At 37.8% G+C, this 17,704-nt stretch overlaps 1 long non-coding RNA gene across 1 annotated transcript in view; it reads right to left on the reverse strand.

Annotated features, from left to right (window-relative positions):
* The window catches only part of LOC129018686 (uncharacterized), a 32,501-nt gene that overhangs the window by 7,193 nt on the left and 7,604 nt on the right, over positions 1–17,704 (reverse strand). Inside the window, exons 2-3 of the long non-coding RNA XR_008495413.1 lie at positions 3,456–3,546; positions 3,121–3,322 (exon numbers count right to left, since the gene is read on the reverse strand). This is a non-coding gene — a long non-coding RNA (uncharacterized LOC129018686). The remainder of the gene's footprint in view (positions 1–3,120; positions 3,323–3,455; positions 3,547–17,704) is intronic.

A 17,704-nucleotide genomic window follows, 5' to 3' on the forward strand; every position in this document is an offset into this window, starting at 1 on the left:
TATATGTCTCTGAGATGAGCCTCTGTACCTCTCTCTGCATTTATAGCAAATTCATGCTTTATGCAACAACTGGTTCCCCACAGTGTGCTGGGTTCACCTTCATTTCTCTGAAGTGACAAACAACAAACAACTTCTGTTTCCCAGAGCAGCTCATACTTATTTTTGAAAGTAGCAGTCTTGAAACAGAAGAGCTTATAAGGCTCAACAGAGAATGAGAAGACTCTGAAGGAGGAAGGGATAAAGGACAATGTTCAAGTGGTTATTTTTTCGAAGTACAATAGTCTACAGATTCTTTGGTTGCTCTAAAAGAGTCTGTGGGTCTTTCCTTTATCCATCTACAAAAAACAGGTGATGTGTTAAAAAGAGGTTGGATACAAGAACCCAGGAATATATGACTGTGTGTGGACACACAGAAAACTCAAAATATAGAAGAGAGTAATCTGTTTTACTTTTCTCTAGTAGCTTCTCTATGTTATTATGAATTTATCTACTTCCTGGACATTTAAGGGACATTGCTATAGTTTCAGATAAAAAGAAGATATGCTGACTTTTGGTTCTAATTTTTATTGATTTGTAACAGAATAATTGGAGGCATTAGAAAGAACCAAATTACTAGGATGCACAAGGCTTTGTGAATTACCACAGCTAATATAAACTGACTTTTTGGTAATTCTCAGGCTGGAACAAGCCTTCTCCATTCCTGCTGCTGTGTAATGTGGGCAGGTGAGGGTATCGGATTTTCACGGCACTTTAGGTCTGGTACCTGTAATACAATTCCTTGAGGCCACCATAATGTAAACATATACAAAAGTGACGAAGAAGGGAGAGGATCAGAGCCCTCTAGAGAAGAAGGGGGGACTGTATATTGATGGAAGAGGAGGTCAAGTAGGGCATGTGGGCCTGGTATTCCCAGTGGAGGGAGGCATCTTTGGCCAGGAAAGGGGAAAAGAAGCCTTCAGGCACAATGGGAATGTCTGAAAATAAAGATTTTATTTTTTATTTTTTTGTAATATAGGATGGAAGAAGGGACGGTCAGACATTGCTTTTGTCCTCTTTAAAACCATTTTTTTAAAATTGTGGCTATCAAGGCAATACATACCATCAGAGAAAACACAAAGTATAGAGTAATATAAAAATATTCTTAGGATTTGGGAGAGGTGGCTCTCACCTGTAATCCCAGCACTTTGGGAGGCTGAGGCAGGCAAATTGGTGGAGCCCAGGAGTTGGAGACCAGCCTCGGCCACATGGTGAAACTGTATCTTTACAAAAAGTAAGCCTGGCAGGCATGGTGGCACGTACCTGTGGTCCCAACTACTTCCAACTACTCAGGAGGCTGAGGTGGGAGGATTGCTTAAGCCTGGGAGGTTGAGGTTGCAGTGAGCTGAGATCACGCCACTGCACTCCAGCCTTGGTGACAGAGGGAGACCCTGTCTCAAAAAAAAAAAAAATTCTTAGGAATATTCAAGAATATGTAGAAGAAAGCACCTTTGTTCCTAAGAAGTCACTTATAAAATTGATAGCATAGCATATTCCACTATTCCTTTGTACTATGCTCTCTGGAATTGGAACCAAATAAATGTACCTGACAGTAGAATCTCTTTTTTCTCACACCCTGCCTAGTAACAGTCCCATTGAGGAAACTGAGGCAGCCTTCTACATTCAGTTCAACAGATGGTGATTCTAGATAAAAGAGCTTACTGAGGGGCTTCAGAAGCTCTGACTTGGTCTTTATTCATATTGCTTGATTGTAATCTTACTGGAGGCATTTATTAATGTCTTTGAAACCTAAACAAATATACCTATTTTCTTCCAGATTAAATTTTTCTATAGAGTTTAAATGTATTATCTTTCTATCCTGGATCAATTCAAAGTGTTAAGAAGCTATAAAGTCTTTTAAGAAAGTAGTTTTCCCTTTTAAAAAACTGTTACACATTCCTCTACTAGACTAAGTGGAGCCACAGCTAAGGTTTGGTCTTGTCTTGCTGGGCTAAAAAAATATGAGTTCACTTCATCTGTTAATGTATCTCCTGTGTCCTGAGGTTTTGACTTCTGAGGAGGATATGGAAAAATTGCAATCTGTTAAGGAATCCAAATATACATAATTTAAAAATTTTACATGTCCATATATGTAAAGTAAAATTTAAATTTTACATATATATAATTTTTAAATTTTACTGGTTACATTAATATATTAACAGTCAAGAATAGGGGATATTATTTTGTTAGAAAATGAAGACAAAAATAAACCTCTTTTTTTTTTTTTAAGAAAAAGTCTCTATCTGGCTTGAATGTAAACCTGTAAGTGGCTTACATTTGGATGTCTACTGCTAGATTTCACTTCACGGAGACTTTTCAGTAAATACTCATTCTTTGTTTCTTGAGAACTTTTATAACTTGGTTTTCCTGTAATTCCTGTAAAACCAGAAATAAAGCTCCGAAAGTTGGAGAGTAAATTGCATCAATAGCCCAAAGCACTGGTGATGTACTCCAGGGAACACTTTTTTTTTTTTTTTTTTTTTTTTACTGGAAGACATGAATTTTCTAAAAACAGTCACTCTGTCTGCATATGTATCTATGCATGTAACATATGGCACTTGTGAATATATAGGGTTACCTTATTACCATGGGTTACCAGTGGCAACATGTGCACTGAGCTAAATCCTTCTTGGATTTTAATATTCTGTCTGTAAGAGATCAGAAGACAGTGAAAATGGACTAGTCTGGCACAAACTATATGGTATTTTAGATGGACATTTTATATGCATAGATAATACAACTGGTGGAAACAGAGCAAAAGATCAAGAAAGCATCATGTATATCTCAACTGAAAAAAGAAAAAGAAATTAGGGAGCTAGCTTCTCCCTGTGCCCTACTTTCTGTGGCCATACCTTTGGCTCTCTCTGTGACAATCCATTGAACAAGGTTCTTCTAGGCTTCTGCAGCTAGGGAGAAAGCACATGATAAAGAACAGAGGCCACAAGTGGGCAAGAATGTGTCTCTTCTTTCTAATGGGAATTTAAATTTAGGGAAATTACTCTGCCAGTTTGATTATTCCACTTAATGAAAAGAATTTAGCCATTTTTCACTCACAAGACTATTCAAGTACAATCCACATTTTACCTTCTTGGCCTGGGGAATAGAACTCTTCTGAATAGAGTAGAGAGGGCTAAATACAATATCCCAGAAAAATAGGAAGTACTTCTCCTAGCAATTTGCATGCAGATAGCTCTCCATTATGCATGAGCTGCTTCTTTGGTTTCCAATGATCAGTGTCTCCGCTGTTCTTTCTTCTCCCTTCTGTTTCCACCATATTGGTATTTCACTGCTCATTAATAATTGTGGGAAGGAAAAAGAGAATGCATTATTTGAAGACTGCATCAATCAATACACAACTTTCCACTGGTGTAAAAGTCTGGTGGCATTTTTAAAAAGGTAGATATTTTTGGTTAACATACCAGTGGGAGGTGGGGAGCAGGTTGTGAACATTCTTCTCCATCATCAGAGAATGAGATAGTCATCCAGCTTTCCTGAGACATAACAAATACCCTAAATAAAAAGTTATAGTAAATAGCAATCATACACCTTTGAAATTTCTATTTTGAAGGGACATGAGGCTGGGTGCAGTGGTTCATGATTATAATCTCAGTGCTTTGGGAGGCCGAGGAAGGAGGATTGCTTGAGGCTGGGAGATTGAGACTAGCCTGGGCAACTTGGTGAGACCCTGTCTCTACAAAAACTAAAACTAAAAGTTAGCCAGGCATGATGATGTGCATCTGTAGTCCCAGCTACTTGGGAGGCTGAGGTGGGAGGATTGCTTGAGCCTAGGAGTTTGAGGCTGCAGTGAGCTATGATTGTGCCACTGCCCTCCAGCCTGGGCAACAGAGTGAGACCCTGTCTCAAAAAACAAACAAATAAAAAAGAAAAGAGACATGAGAAATAATTTTAGTAGAGTAAAAACAGGATTGACAATTTTCAGATATGTGTCTTATGTCTAACTCGAGTATACACACAGTATGTTCCCTGTGCATATAGAGAGGTGGATAATTGTGTAATGACAGGATAGAATTAGACAAAGCACCACTTCATCAAAATATTTGATTTAAACCGTTCAGGTTCTACCATAACCCAAGATGCTTTCTCAGACAAACAGAGCTGCCTGTCATGTGCATTACAGAACTGCCAGTAGGCTCAAACCTTCCTGTCCATTTAAATGGATTATTTGGGGTAAACCAGCTGACCTGACTTGAGACCATTTCCACACATTCTTTGATCACCATGTGCTTCTGCTCTCATGTAAGAGCAAGCATCTGTACAAAGTCTACTGTGTATAGGTCATAGCATGTGCTAGAAACACAAAGATGTATAAAATTCCTGAAAGAGCCTATTATCCAGTTAGAGGAAAAGAAATACAATACTAAGAAAGTAGGATAACAAGCAAGATAACAGACCAAGTGCCAAGAAAAAGTACAGATATCACGTGCTAGTGAATTCAAAAGAAAGGGAGAAATTGCTAAGTATGTGTTGAAATGTTCAATGAAGGTCCTAGAGGAAGAAAGAGAATTCGAGTTAGGCTGAAAGAAGAGTTATGGGAAGAGGAGGAAGCATTTCAAGTGAGGCAAATGGCAGACTCAATAGCCCAGATGTGGGAAGGGTCACAGCATTTTTGGGAAAGAAGGACTCCCCTGTGCTGAGTAGAGCAGAGAGCTTGAATAGATAGGTGATAGGTAGGGAGTGAAAAGAGGGCAGAAGTTCATGACCAGGCTAAGCTGTTGGGCTCAGTCCAATGCACAGTATCTTTAAAGTGCTTGCAATGGATTTGGGGGTCTTTTATTATCTTTAAAAATTGGCCAAAGATATCCTTTAGGTCAAAGAATGTGGCAGTGGTTAAGGAGAAATTAGTCAGTTGACTGATTGTGACTGTTCCCTGTACTAAATCTTAAAACAGGCCCACAGAGCACTGTTTTGCAGATTATCAGGCCCTAAAAGGGAGAGCCAAGATTCACACCCTCGTTCGTTATGTCCAGAGTGCAAACCTAACCACTGCTTGTACCATCGAGGTATGACAGTTATAGAAGTTTGAGTGGAAAGAACCATGGCAGGGATTATGTTATATGAAAAATGACATTTCATCTTTTCATTATTATTAATAACCATGGTGATTGTCCTGCTACCTCCTGTCTGAGCTTTCCAGTCTTCAGCGGGCTTTCAAGTACATCATATTTCTTGATACTCACAACAGCTCTGTTAAGTAGGCAAGAATTTTAAATTATAAAGTTATTTCTGGGTTCCCAATTATCTGTGCAATTAATCCTGGTTACATATGCAGTGCTTTCATTTGTATTGTCGTAAAAATTATAATGAACAGTTTGCCCTTCTTTTTTTCCAAAATAGTTTAAAATTCAGGACAGGTTGTTGAAATTCTCTCCAAAAGAGTGGGCTTATTTTAGCATTGCATTTTTCTCAGATTAAGAACCTCGGTTCCACATCAAAATAAAAGCTTGGATGCCACAAAGAATCATTTAGGACAAGGCACTGCATCTTTAACATTCCTTAATTATGACCAGATAAAGCAATGCACTTGGAAATCTTTGGGGAATAGGCAGGTGATCTGCTACATGTGTTTCTTTATCTAAAACGATTTAACAATTTACAACCATATCAACTCTGGTCTGCCTGTCGTGGGCGTTTTCCAGGACTCTTTGATTTGGTCCACATCAGATTTTCCTTTCACATCAACTTATCCTGCAAGCAGTGTACTTTTGTTTTCCTTGTTGCTGAGCCAAAACTTGTCCATACCTCTTGAGTAAATTAAAGATAATGCTGTAAAATGCATGCTTAAAATTCCAGTCTGCCGCAGACTAACTTCATTGGTATGAAACTCAGACCCCCTCTTATTAAACACTGTTAAATATTCTCTTCATTTTCAAGACAAATATGAACAGAAACACAACTAAACATGTACTGTATTAAAATCATTGATTCACAATATTTAAATTTTCAGCTAGCCTCCAATTAGCAGGCTTTCCAATATTTGAACAGAAGACCATTTCAATGTAATTACAAACACATTTTAGGCATCTAAATTTTTTGCATAATTAGTTCCCTATTAAACTATTTATGTAGCCCTTTTTCCATCAGAAACAGAGAAAGCAGAACAATTTTATTCCTTACTGTTACAATAATTAACTATGCAAGTAGAACAGCATATTAATAGAGTATAATTTGTTTACATTTAAAAGAAAATTGTGTTAGATTAGCATAGCAAAAGACTATTTCCATATCCAGGCAGTAATATGCAGGCCTAATAGCAATTTACAGTGTAGTTAAAGAATATTATTAATAAAGTAATATAGCGTAATTCTGTTTGCCCCACCATATTTCACAATGTCCTTAATTACAGCTAATTCCATCGAGACTAATTTGGGTGTTATTAAGCAGTAGACACAGGAATCTTAAATATAACCTTTGTTAATAATGAATTTAAAAGTTACCATAGAACTTGTTCTGATAAAACATAGGTAGAAGATGAGTGTTTGTATTTTCTCCCCAGGGTAAAATCTACAAACATACACATAATGTAACTGAGATCTGAAAACAAACTTTTCTTGATCCAGTGTATTGTTCTTCACTCAATGAGAGGTTTATTGGAAATAAATACAGTGCAGGTGAGATGGGAATTAAGTGACAATTTGGAGTGGCAATATAGAATTATCTTAGGTGAAAATTCTGCTTATTAAAAGCTTGATTTTTTTTTTTTTTTTTTTTTTGAGACAGAGTTTTGCTCTTGTTGCCCAGGCTAGAGTGCAGTGGCATGATCTCAGCTCACTGCAACCTCTGCTTCCCAGTTTCAAGCGATTTTCGTGCCTCCACCTACTGAGTAGCTGGGATTCCAGGCACCTGCCACCATGCTCGGCTAATTTTTGTATTTTTAGTAGAGACAGGGTTTCACCATGTTGGCCAGGCTGGTCTCGAACTCCTGACTTCAGGTGATCTGCCCACCTTGGCCTCCCAAACTGTTGGGATTATAGGCGTGAGCCACTGCACCTGGCCTGACATTTTTCAGTTGAAAAATGGCTAAACTCCATGATGTGTTAGTATTTTCCCTTAAGGGAAATTAATAATAATACCTCTAACTAAAGATCACAATTTACTTGGCACTGTCTAGCCAATCGTGTCATTTTTTCAGTTGAAGAAAGTCAAGCTATTAATAAGTGAAAATTTTCACCAAAGAGAATTCTATGTTACCAGTACAAATTGTCACCTACTTGCCATCATGTATCCTATCTCACTTTCAGTGTGTTAATAATTAACCTCTCCTTGAGTGGATGAAAATACACCGGACTCAGAAAAACTGGGTGCTATACAGGCATTATCATCAGTCCTCAAAGCAACCCTTGTAAGGTAAGAAATATTGTATCTCTTTTTCTAGATGAGGAAACTGAGTCTCAGAAAGTTTAAGGGATTTACTAGAGGCCAAGAAACTAGGAAAGAGTCAGTGAAGTTTCTAACCAAGACCTACTGTGTGGCTTCAAAGTTCAGACTTTACAGATACCATGCTGTTTCTTTTTTAGGATATATACCTTTGATCTATTCCAAAGTGGGCTGAAAAAAAATTCCTTAGTCTTTGTTGCCTTTTTGGGAGCACTTCAGTGTGCTCTCTCTGTTTTGAATTAAGCTTTGATGTGGAACTAGATAATGATGACTATTTCTATTTTCTATGACACCTGTGTAAAAATCAGTACAGGCAAACAATATGATAATGTTCCAATTTCTCCTCTAATATGCCTGCCTATATATATATTTTTTGAAAGAAAAACTGGGATGTTAAATGTGGGTGAAATAGCTCTGGCTAGAATTCTGAGTAGTATGAATTCCAGTCTGCTGTTTGTCTCTGGCTAATTCAAGATTCAAAATTGGTCACTAATAATATTTGAAAAGTAAAGGCCTGACACTGGTAATATTTGAAAATTATTGGGTGTTTAATAGACACAGAGCAACAAATACTTAATTTTCAGGTTGCTAGTGAACATGCTTGAGGTTTAGCTCTTTACTTTCAGACTTTGCTCGTCTTCCCTATCACCTGATCCTTTTGTACATTTTGTAAATTAGAATGGTGCTACCCTTTTGTGCATCTCTAAGGGTGATACGAAAATTGGTTTACCTTTCTTTAGTGGACACTACTCATTAAGTGGTAAGGGACCTATAGGTAGGCTAGATGGTGAGGCAAAGCTGCTCTGGGATGAGGCCACTAGCTCTGGGGTTAGAGACCCAAGACCTTGGCTCTGCCACTTACTAGCTACGTAAACTTGAGCAAGTCACAATCTGTTATAGCAGTGCTATCCAATGGAGCTTTCTGCTGTAATGGAAATGCTCTATATCTGTGCTATTCAATATGTTAACCATGGCACCTATGTGGCTACTGAGTACTTGAAATATTGCTAGTGTAATAGAGAAGCAGAATTCAAACTTTTATTTAATCTTAGTAATTTAAATTTAAATAGCCTCATATGGCTAATAGCTAACTTATTGGAGAGTGTAGTCGTGGAGCACCAATCACCATGCTCATGAATTGGTGACAAAAATGATTTCTTGCAATACTTCAGAGTATAGCTGTGGGCTTAAATAAGATCATATATGTAATGTGATTTGTGAACTCTAAGGCATTCCTCAAATATAAGTCATTAACATAATATTAACGATAATAATGATATTAGTAATGGTCACTGCTTGTACATAGGGCACAAAATAGAAAATCTCAAGTTACCAAGCTTGAACTTTAGAACTGGCTTCTACTTTTCTCCTTTCCATAGTTGTGTTGATCTGTGATCCACACTTCCTAGGGACAGATGGCAGTCATTGCAAGCTTAATTACATGTACTGTGGGGGGACCAAAGTAGATAAAAGGCAGGGAGTCCAGAGAATTAGATTCTAATTGTAACTCTGCCATTGACTAAGTGTGTAATCTTGGCTTCCACTAAAGCTCCGGGAGCAAATTTTCCATAAGCTTTGACCAAGAAAGTTCTCCTAATGGTTTGCAGGCTCATAAAACGTTATCAAAAAAAGGATCCCAGAGGTTATCTTAACCAGTCCTTTTATTTTTCTAGGCAAGAACAGTGAAGGCTACAGATAGTAAATGACTTGCCCAAGGTCACTCAACTAGGCAGTGGGAGACTCAGGCCTGTGATGCAGGTCTCTGTCTCCTTGCAACTGTACTCCAGACTGTCACTGTCTGCTATCAAGGCGGGGGGCGGGGGGGGGGGGGGAGGGGAGAGAGCCACTGTTTAATGCCATTGAAGATAAATAGTCAATTGGTTATCACATATCCCCACTAGGCTTAATCACACTTCTATAAGAGCTGTGTAAACCCTACTGTAATTAGCTTAGCACCATGAGGTAGATTCGTTCATGGAGCACACATTCCATTAACTAGCTGTGCAACTCTGCTTCCACATTTGTAAAAGAATGGGGCCAGAAGAGTCAATCTCCAAGGTCCTATCCGGCTCTGAAACTCTGTAGTTCTAAAACCCGTGCACTGAATTTTTAAAAATTGTAAATGAATTTTTGGTTTATTTATGACAGTAGTTCCTACGAATATCTGAGGAGCAAAGATGCATACATGTGTGAGTCATATTATTCTGTCTGCAGATATTATTTGGTGAACATATGGATCTGCAGACTTCTTGTGAAAACTCCATAGTTTTGGAAGGGCCTGGAATCTCCAGGTTCATGTCGCTGGTCTAGAGAGGCATTGTTCTCTGGAGTCTAACATGGAATCAACCAAGGTTTTATTTTTTGGAGTATCTGACATGTTTCTGTTCTCTTTTTTCCCCCAGCTGGTTGTTAGAGCTCCCAATCATGATTTTACATTTTTAATTTAAAAATTTTGAATATATACTATAAGCATAATACAATATTTAGAATTGTATAAAAGGGGACATGATAAAAAGATACTCTTCCCCCAGGTACCACTTTTAACAGTGGGACCACCAACCATCACATTTGCCCTGTACTGAGGGGTCTTCTGGGAAATGGAAGGTTCAGTGCTAAAACTGAGAAAAATCTCAAGTAAACCAGAACAAATGTGTCACCTTGCCAGGTTTCCTGATGCATCCAATTCCTGATTGATGACCCAGCACCAGTCTTAGCAGTTGCCCTGACATGGAATTTCAATGGGAATGAAGCAGCCAGTGTTCAACATTTTTCTCAATGACATCTGAAATAAATAAAACTCACCACTCCAAAGGAAAACATCTCAAAGCCTTTGAATATTTCATATTCTATAGGTTTTGGAGGAAAGGGGATAGGTGTTAAAAACCAGACCAACTTATTCAAAAGAAATAGAGTCAATACGGTAACTACAATTGTGCAATTAGTGATCTCTTAAGAGTTGAGGAGATTTTATGCATGAGAATACATTATTACTTGATGAAACCAGCCTCTTAAAAAAAAATCATGTGACTCATTTAAAATTCATTTGTCGAAAGGCCTGAAAATGGACTAAAATTGACTTCTGCTTTCAGTAACACTGAATAATGGAATTAAATAAGGATCTCGAGTTGACAGGGCAAAAAACCAATATAACCTAATAACTGCTTTCCATTTTAAATTTCCATAATTGTATGTTTGGGAATAATGGTAATTCTTTCCATTTCTGAGGGGTGAGCAGCTCATTCTAGAATGTGAATGATGGACATTCCTTAATATTTTTCTCCAAAATGAAGTTTCTATTTACTTTTTTAAAATTTCATATATAATGTTTTTCAAAATATTCCTCTCTTTTATTGAAAAGAACACAAAATTTTGTTTTTCCCTTAAACCACCTTATTTGAATCACCATATATTCATGGAGTAGCTATGATGTTTAAGGGACTATTCAGAATGCTGTAGGAAATACTAAAAATGATAAAGAGATTCCCTGCCCTCAGGGAGCTTAAATTCAGGTGCAATAAGTACCCAAACAGCCATAGGAGCAGGCAACATAAAATAATTGTCATAAAGAAAGTTTAATAAGGAAGGGCTAGTATGTCTAACTGATGAGTAGGAACAACTTTAAAGATGGAAATAACAATTGAAAAGGATCTTAATAATGAGTAGAATTTCGATGATTCAAAGCATTAAACTTTAGGTTCAGGGGGCTGTGTGATAAGTATTGTTGGACTGGAGTGTCTGGTGTATAGGGAGGGTCAAAAATAAGTTGGAGCTATTTGAGCAGACCGAGGACAATAGGAAGAGTTAGTGATTAAATTCCTTAGTCAATAGGGAGTAAATGCAGATTTCAGGGCAGAGGCATCATATGCTCAGACCTGCATTTCACGGTTTTTCCTGGGCACTGGTTTATAGCATGAACAGGATGAAAACAGCATAGTAGAGATGGAGACCAGGAGACAAGATGAGAAGTGTCAAGAACCGCTGGGCGTGACGGATCATAACTGTAATCTCGGCACTTTGGGAGGTCGAGGCAGGTGGATCACTTGAGGTCAGGAGTTCGAGACCAGCCTGGCCAATATGGTGAAACCCCTGCTCTACTAAAAATACAAAAATTAGCCGAACATGTTGGTGGGTGCCTGTAATCCAGTTACTCAGGAAACTGAGGCAGGAGAATCGCTTGAACCTGGGAGGCAGAGGTTGCAGTGAGCTGAGATCACACCATTTCACTCCAGCCTGGGTGACAAGAGTGAGACTCTGTCTCAAAAACAAAACAAAACAAACAAACAAACAGAAGTGATGAGAGCCTCAACAAAGGTAATAGGAACAAAAAGGAGGGAACACACTTAAGAGGAATGTGGTTAAAAATCTTCATAACTTGGAGCGCCTGAGTAACAGGAAGTCAAAGGTGACTCAGGTTGAACCTGACAAGGGGGATTTAAGTTGGTGCTAAAAAAGCAGAAATGGGGGAGAAAGATGAAAAGTTGGATCTTCTTGGTAATTATTTCCATTTGTATTACTTGATGTTGATATTTTCCTTCACATTTTTTCTATCTAATGTTATGCCATCTCTAATTTTTAAAAGATTTCCTTTTTCTTTTAAATAGCTTTTCAGCCCCTTGAAGCTAGCATTTTATTGTGGACTTTCTTACTGCTTAGTACTGCATAGACACTTGGTAGTACAAGCTACATAGAGTCTAGATTTACATTGTCCTAGATTGTACTAATTGTGAGCTCTTTCAGTCTTTCTTTTACTCCAAGCAAAATATCAAATAGCTTTACAAAATGTCAATAGAGGAGTTAGGGGAAGAACAGCAATCATCGATTTTAATATAAAAATTGGCATTATACTCCCAACTTTGTTTAATCAGAAAGAACTGTTATCTAATGGTGCTTTGCACTGGCTTCACGTCATCCTCATTGCCTTCGATTATCTCCTGAGCTATTGATGCTACCAGATCCAACCCTCTAGTACAAGTCAAAATGCAGAGGCTTTCCAAGAGGCTTGGGAATGTAAATGCTTTTATTTTCTCCCTCTCTTAGATTGGTAAATATTCCATCAACTTGATAGCAAAAGTGTCGTCCCAAATAAAGACAGGGGCTATTCCCTGACTGCAGCTATTATAGCTGAAATCTTCTCAGTCACAACGGTGGCAGGAACCACTAGCTCTCTTCCTGACTTAGTCAAATTAGGTGTTTGTCATTCTTTGCCTGGCTAGCAGGAAATTAAGTTTCAGTGAAGCATTTGGGTCACACCCTTAGTATCTAAGAATGATCTCCTCATAAGTTTACAGTATTCAGTTGCTCTGGGGCATTACCTTTTGATTACTTTTTTCATAGAGTGAACATGTTTAAGTCAGCTTTAATATTTTACACAGCTGTTCCAGTTTCAAGATCAGCATCGTTTTGAGTCACGTGGCAACCCTGGCAAAGTCTCCCGTAATGTCAGAGGAGAATCTGGAAAAAATTGTCTGAATGTTTTCTCAAAAGTAATCAGTTTTATTTCTTCAAGTGGGCATTGTTTTCACTGTAAAATAGTATCCAGCCCTGACAGGTGTTAAGTGGTGGTGGCTGCCTAATCTTAAATGGAAGCAACAAAATGAATCTGCCTCCAAAAGAATGCCTTTCTACCAACGTGTTTTTCTCATTCACTTTTTTCTTTCCGTTCACTGATGACTTTCCAGCTGTTCATCGGGTCAGGCATAGTTCTTGCCTGTTTTTCTTTGTAGGCTGTTGACTCTCCGGGACTCACATTTTGGTGGCATACTCTTTTTTTTTTCCTTTGGTATGTTCTCTGATATTTCAACATGCTAAGAAAAGCATTCTACAATTTCCACCTGGGGCAAACTTGGAACATTTCATTTTAAAGTTCTGCTATTTCTAGTTAGTCAAATGATTTTAGAAGTATTTGAATAAGAGTAAAAATCACAGATTGAAGAATCAGCACATCACTTGATTGCTTCTCTCCATTTGTATTTTCCAGCTCACACCTGAATTCCATATGGTTTTCACGGCCATTTAATAAAATTTGAAAAATTGCTTTCTCTCTCCTCCCTTCTCCCCCAAACAGAAAACTACCCGAAGAGAAAAATGAGTAGCCCTATGTACCATTCATCTATTCATTTCATCTTTCGTTGATTTTATAAGAAAGAAGCTATATGAGTGCTTAGCTTTAACTTTATAATTAAAATTCAGAACATGGTACAATTATCTCTGTGTTGTATTAATGCACATGTCTGTAGTTTTTCAGGTAATCGATCATTTAAATTTGACAACTGTGATCAATTCCAAAAATATTTGTACTGTCCATTTCCCTACTTATTTCCCATATTCCTCTGTCCCTGAAAAATAATCTGTTGTTATAAAGGAGAACCCATATGAGCATTTGGAACCCTCCTACCCTGAGGGTGATTGGGAAGTCTGTACTTTCATTTTTATTTTACTTTTTTACACTTTGCACTTTACAGTGTGATTCAAAGTTGCTGAGTCAAATGTAATCTTTGTGCTTACAAATAAATTCAACAGCTTGCTACTGTTTGTCACAATCTTCATTTGGGCCCTTAGAATCTTGCTTTCTTTTTGTAAAAGCCGCATTTTGCATTCATAAACCATTGCATGTTGCTCATTTAACCCTGTTCCCACGCTCCACTCCAAATGCATTACTGAGTGACCCCGCATGTCAGCACTATAGCATTGTACAGTAAATAGAGTGTTTTGCTTCATAAATCAAGCATAGAACTTATAGCCAACTTCAGCATAAAAAAGTCACTGAAATAATATGGCCCAGCTGCAGGAGAGAGACATTGTATTCATAAAGCTAGCCTTAAATTACTGACATTTAAATCCAGATTTGACAAAGCTAAGACTATTTTGGAGGATTCTGAGTAATCCTCATGAAATTCCAAATTTTTCTTTTGTTGTTTTGAAGGGTGTTCGTTTTTGAAAGGAGAGGTTAGATTCCGTCCTCCCCACAATTATCTTTGATGGTATCAGCAAGGCACACTTGGGTGGCCAGTTCACATAATTATCCAAGTCACTTTGCAAATCGTTTATTTTTTCTTTGGGAACCTGCTCTCTGGGGCATAGCTCTCTGATACTATTGTGTCAATCAGCAGTGAAATGCAAAGGTGATTTGGAAAAATCAGGTTTGGGTTTCTCCCCCATCTAAATCAAATTGAACACTAACATCTCACTGAGGATGTCCAGAGATAGAAACTAATTTTATTTCGAGAAACAATTTTTATTTCTCTGTTGGAAAAAAAAGAAAGTTGAAAAGCCCGGCAATCAGCCAGACTTCCAGCTTTCACTGTTCTCTGTTCATTTTCTTTTATAGGTAGCAGTTTTAGCATTCAAAATTTAAAAATATGCCAGAAGAACACATATTTACAGTGCTCTCTCTGAACGCATGCTTTGAAAATCACCTATAATGGTAACACCCTGTCATTGGAGAATTGTCAACATACTGGCTAGTTTAGGCCATAATCTCTCTAGCCAATGCAATTTGCTGAAGTAAATTAAAATTATTCTCTTTTCCCATTAAATTTCACTCTCCCTACCTCACCAAAAAATCTGTTTTTTAAAGCACAAAACTAAAGGCTTATAACAAACGTAATTAAAATAATGTAAGAACTAATGAGATATATGAAAAAGTAATGTCTGTATCTTATTTTTCATGCAAGCAGATTGATGTGCATTACCCACTTTGTTAAAAACATTTATCTAGTAACTATAACATGAGTTCGACTTGATTTTTTTTTTAATTTAATGTCCTTACTAACAGGTAATTTCTTTGTTCACCCAGGATAGAAGAATGCAACTGAATTATGTTCTTGAATAAATTGCCTTCTGGATTTCAACTACTTCTTTTGGAAAGTAGCAATATCTTCAAATTAACCTCAGTTAACACGAATGGACTAAAAAAATTGTTCAAGAATTTATGTAGTTCAAAAATTGTCAGATTTGTGGAAATGAATAATGTGTTTGGATTTTTGGAAGACCTTTACAAATTTTGAACCTCCTGCAGTTCCATTTGGTGTAAAGAATTATACTGTAAACAAGGGGCTCCATCTGTACTTTTGAAATAACTATTCAGTTTTCCATTTCAGTGCTCAGACAAATTGACACGACAAACTGAAAAGCAGAAGTTAGTGTTCAAAGAAGTTCAAGAGTAAACATTTAGTCAACTCGTCTGCTCAGATTGAGAGAGATTCAGTGCACAGGAATCCACAATTCTGAATGTAGGTTCTAGAATGGCAATGAAGACTGTCAGGGAGTTGACTTTCCATTTGCCCCAGGTCACATCTAAAATATGAATCTACCCGCAGGGCCCTCACATTTCTAGGTATTTTATATACATTTGGCTACACTTAGTAATGAGAAGAAATATTTGTATTAAAACTTTATTTACTAACTTTAGCTTTTTTTCTGCCTCTTTCACTGCTGACTTCAGGCTACTATTTGGTCTCCACATTTGGCTAAAGGGATAAGAAATCGCATTTCTAGGAAGGAGACCAAAGTGATAACAGCTGTCAGGAACTTCTTCCATAGAACCCAGCAAGGGAAGTTATAGAATGCTGTTTGAGTCATTATTTCAATTCAGCTCAACAGGAAATTACAGATCACCAATGCATAAGGTTTTATGCTAGGTGCTCTGTGATCTGCTTATAGCAGGAGCTGTCCTGTTTAAACCAAAATTTAGGTAAATATAAGTGGAGAGGGAGGAGAGCAATAAGTCCAGACTCCCGCAGAACATTTGGTGCATGTCATTCTCCTGATCTCAACATTTTTTTCCCCCAGTGCTTTCTATTCAGGCCTGTCGCTCCAGGATTTGGGGTCCAGTCCCAGTTTCTCTTATGATGCCCGAGAGTCATGCATGCCCCAGTCAGACATGCATTCTCATTGAGTCTGCATGAAGCCTTGCACATCCTATGTGAGACCACTCTCATGCCTCTTGCTTTTCAGTAATGCACTTTCTTTTCATTTCCCATTCTTTACATGCTCTCTCCTTTTGGGCCTAATATAAAGCTTCCATTCTTGGTGCAATCATGCCTGCAGTACTGCATGGTGTGGCTGTACTCTCCTTCCATATCTTACAGCACCTATGGTCTCTACCATTAATCTGGAATACACCACGCATACCCTGGCATAGTGATCTATCTTGTAATATGTCTATTTTTCTCTCCAATGAGATCATGTGTTGTCTGAGAAATCAAAATGTCTTTTTGTTCCCTTTGGCCTGAGTACATAGTAGGCTCTCAAGGACATTTGGCTGATTTAACGATGAAGCATTGTGTGGGAGTCTGTGAAATTGGATAAGTTAACATGGTACATTCCCATGGCAGTTAATCTGTGCAGATTTGTGTTGGATTAAATTCATCAAACTTAGATAAGACTCTTTCTGCTACTGACTGGTGCAGTATTATTTCTTCCAGATGAAAAGACAACTAAATTTAAACCTCTCTGAAGTGTGGAATGCAATTGAAAGCAACTTAAATTCTGAAAACGTTTTATTTATTACAGGAATACTATTAAATTTCTGAGGTTGTCCCTCTCAGTGGAACATTTAATAATTTCTTTAACAGTTAGATGATCTCCACTTGATGTCCTAAAAGAGATATCAAGGAAACTCCGGATGAGGATAAGGGATGGGAAATAGCATTGAACCCATGTTTTTTGGCATTTCATTCTCCCTGACAACCCTGCGAGGTGGATGGAATTATCTTCATTGTATGCATGAAAAATCAAACATTCAGTTTTTAAATTAATTGTCCAAGGTACACAGAGACAATTCAAGCCTCTCTGTTTTTTATGTCTCTTGTCCTATACTATCACTGTTGCAATAAGAAAGCCTGCACTGTTCTGATAACTGGGTCAATGTCTCATCAAAACTCCTCATTTCGTTCCAACAGGAACATTGCCAGCACTTTCCCCTATGTGTGGTGCTGTGGCATTTCTACAGATTTGGGATGTGGGAGTGATTCTGCTGCAAGGCAAATGTGGTTTGGCTCATCATAAGCCCTTTATGTAGAAGGCTTCAGAGTCTTCCTCAGTTATGTTTTTCCCCTTGACCAAAGCTTGCAGCTCTACACTGTAATCTGATAGGTTCCTTGGTTCTATGTGAGGGGCCATTAAGTCTGAGGGCATAGAACATCAAGACAAGTGTCCTAGAGAGGGTCAGGATGATCACTAATGAAGAGCTTGCATGTGAAGCTTCAGCAGGCAAAGTTGGACCAGAGAGACATTTGGTCTATATTTTGCATTCGACCCATCAGTGCTCATC

The sequence above is a fragment of the Pongo pygmaeus genome, chromosome 17, assembly GCF_028885625.2.
Source record: "Pongo pygmaeus isolate AG05252 chromosome 17, NHGRI_mPonPyg2-v2.0_pri, whole genome shotgun sequence".
Classification (NCBI taxonomy): Eukaryota; Metazoa; Chordata; class Mammalia; order Primates; family Hominidae; genus Pongo; species Pongo pygmaeus.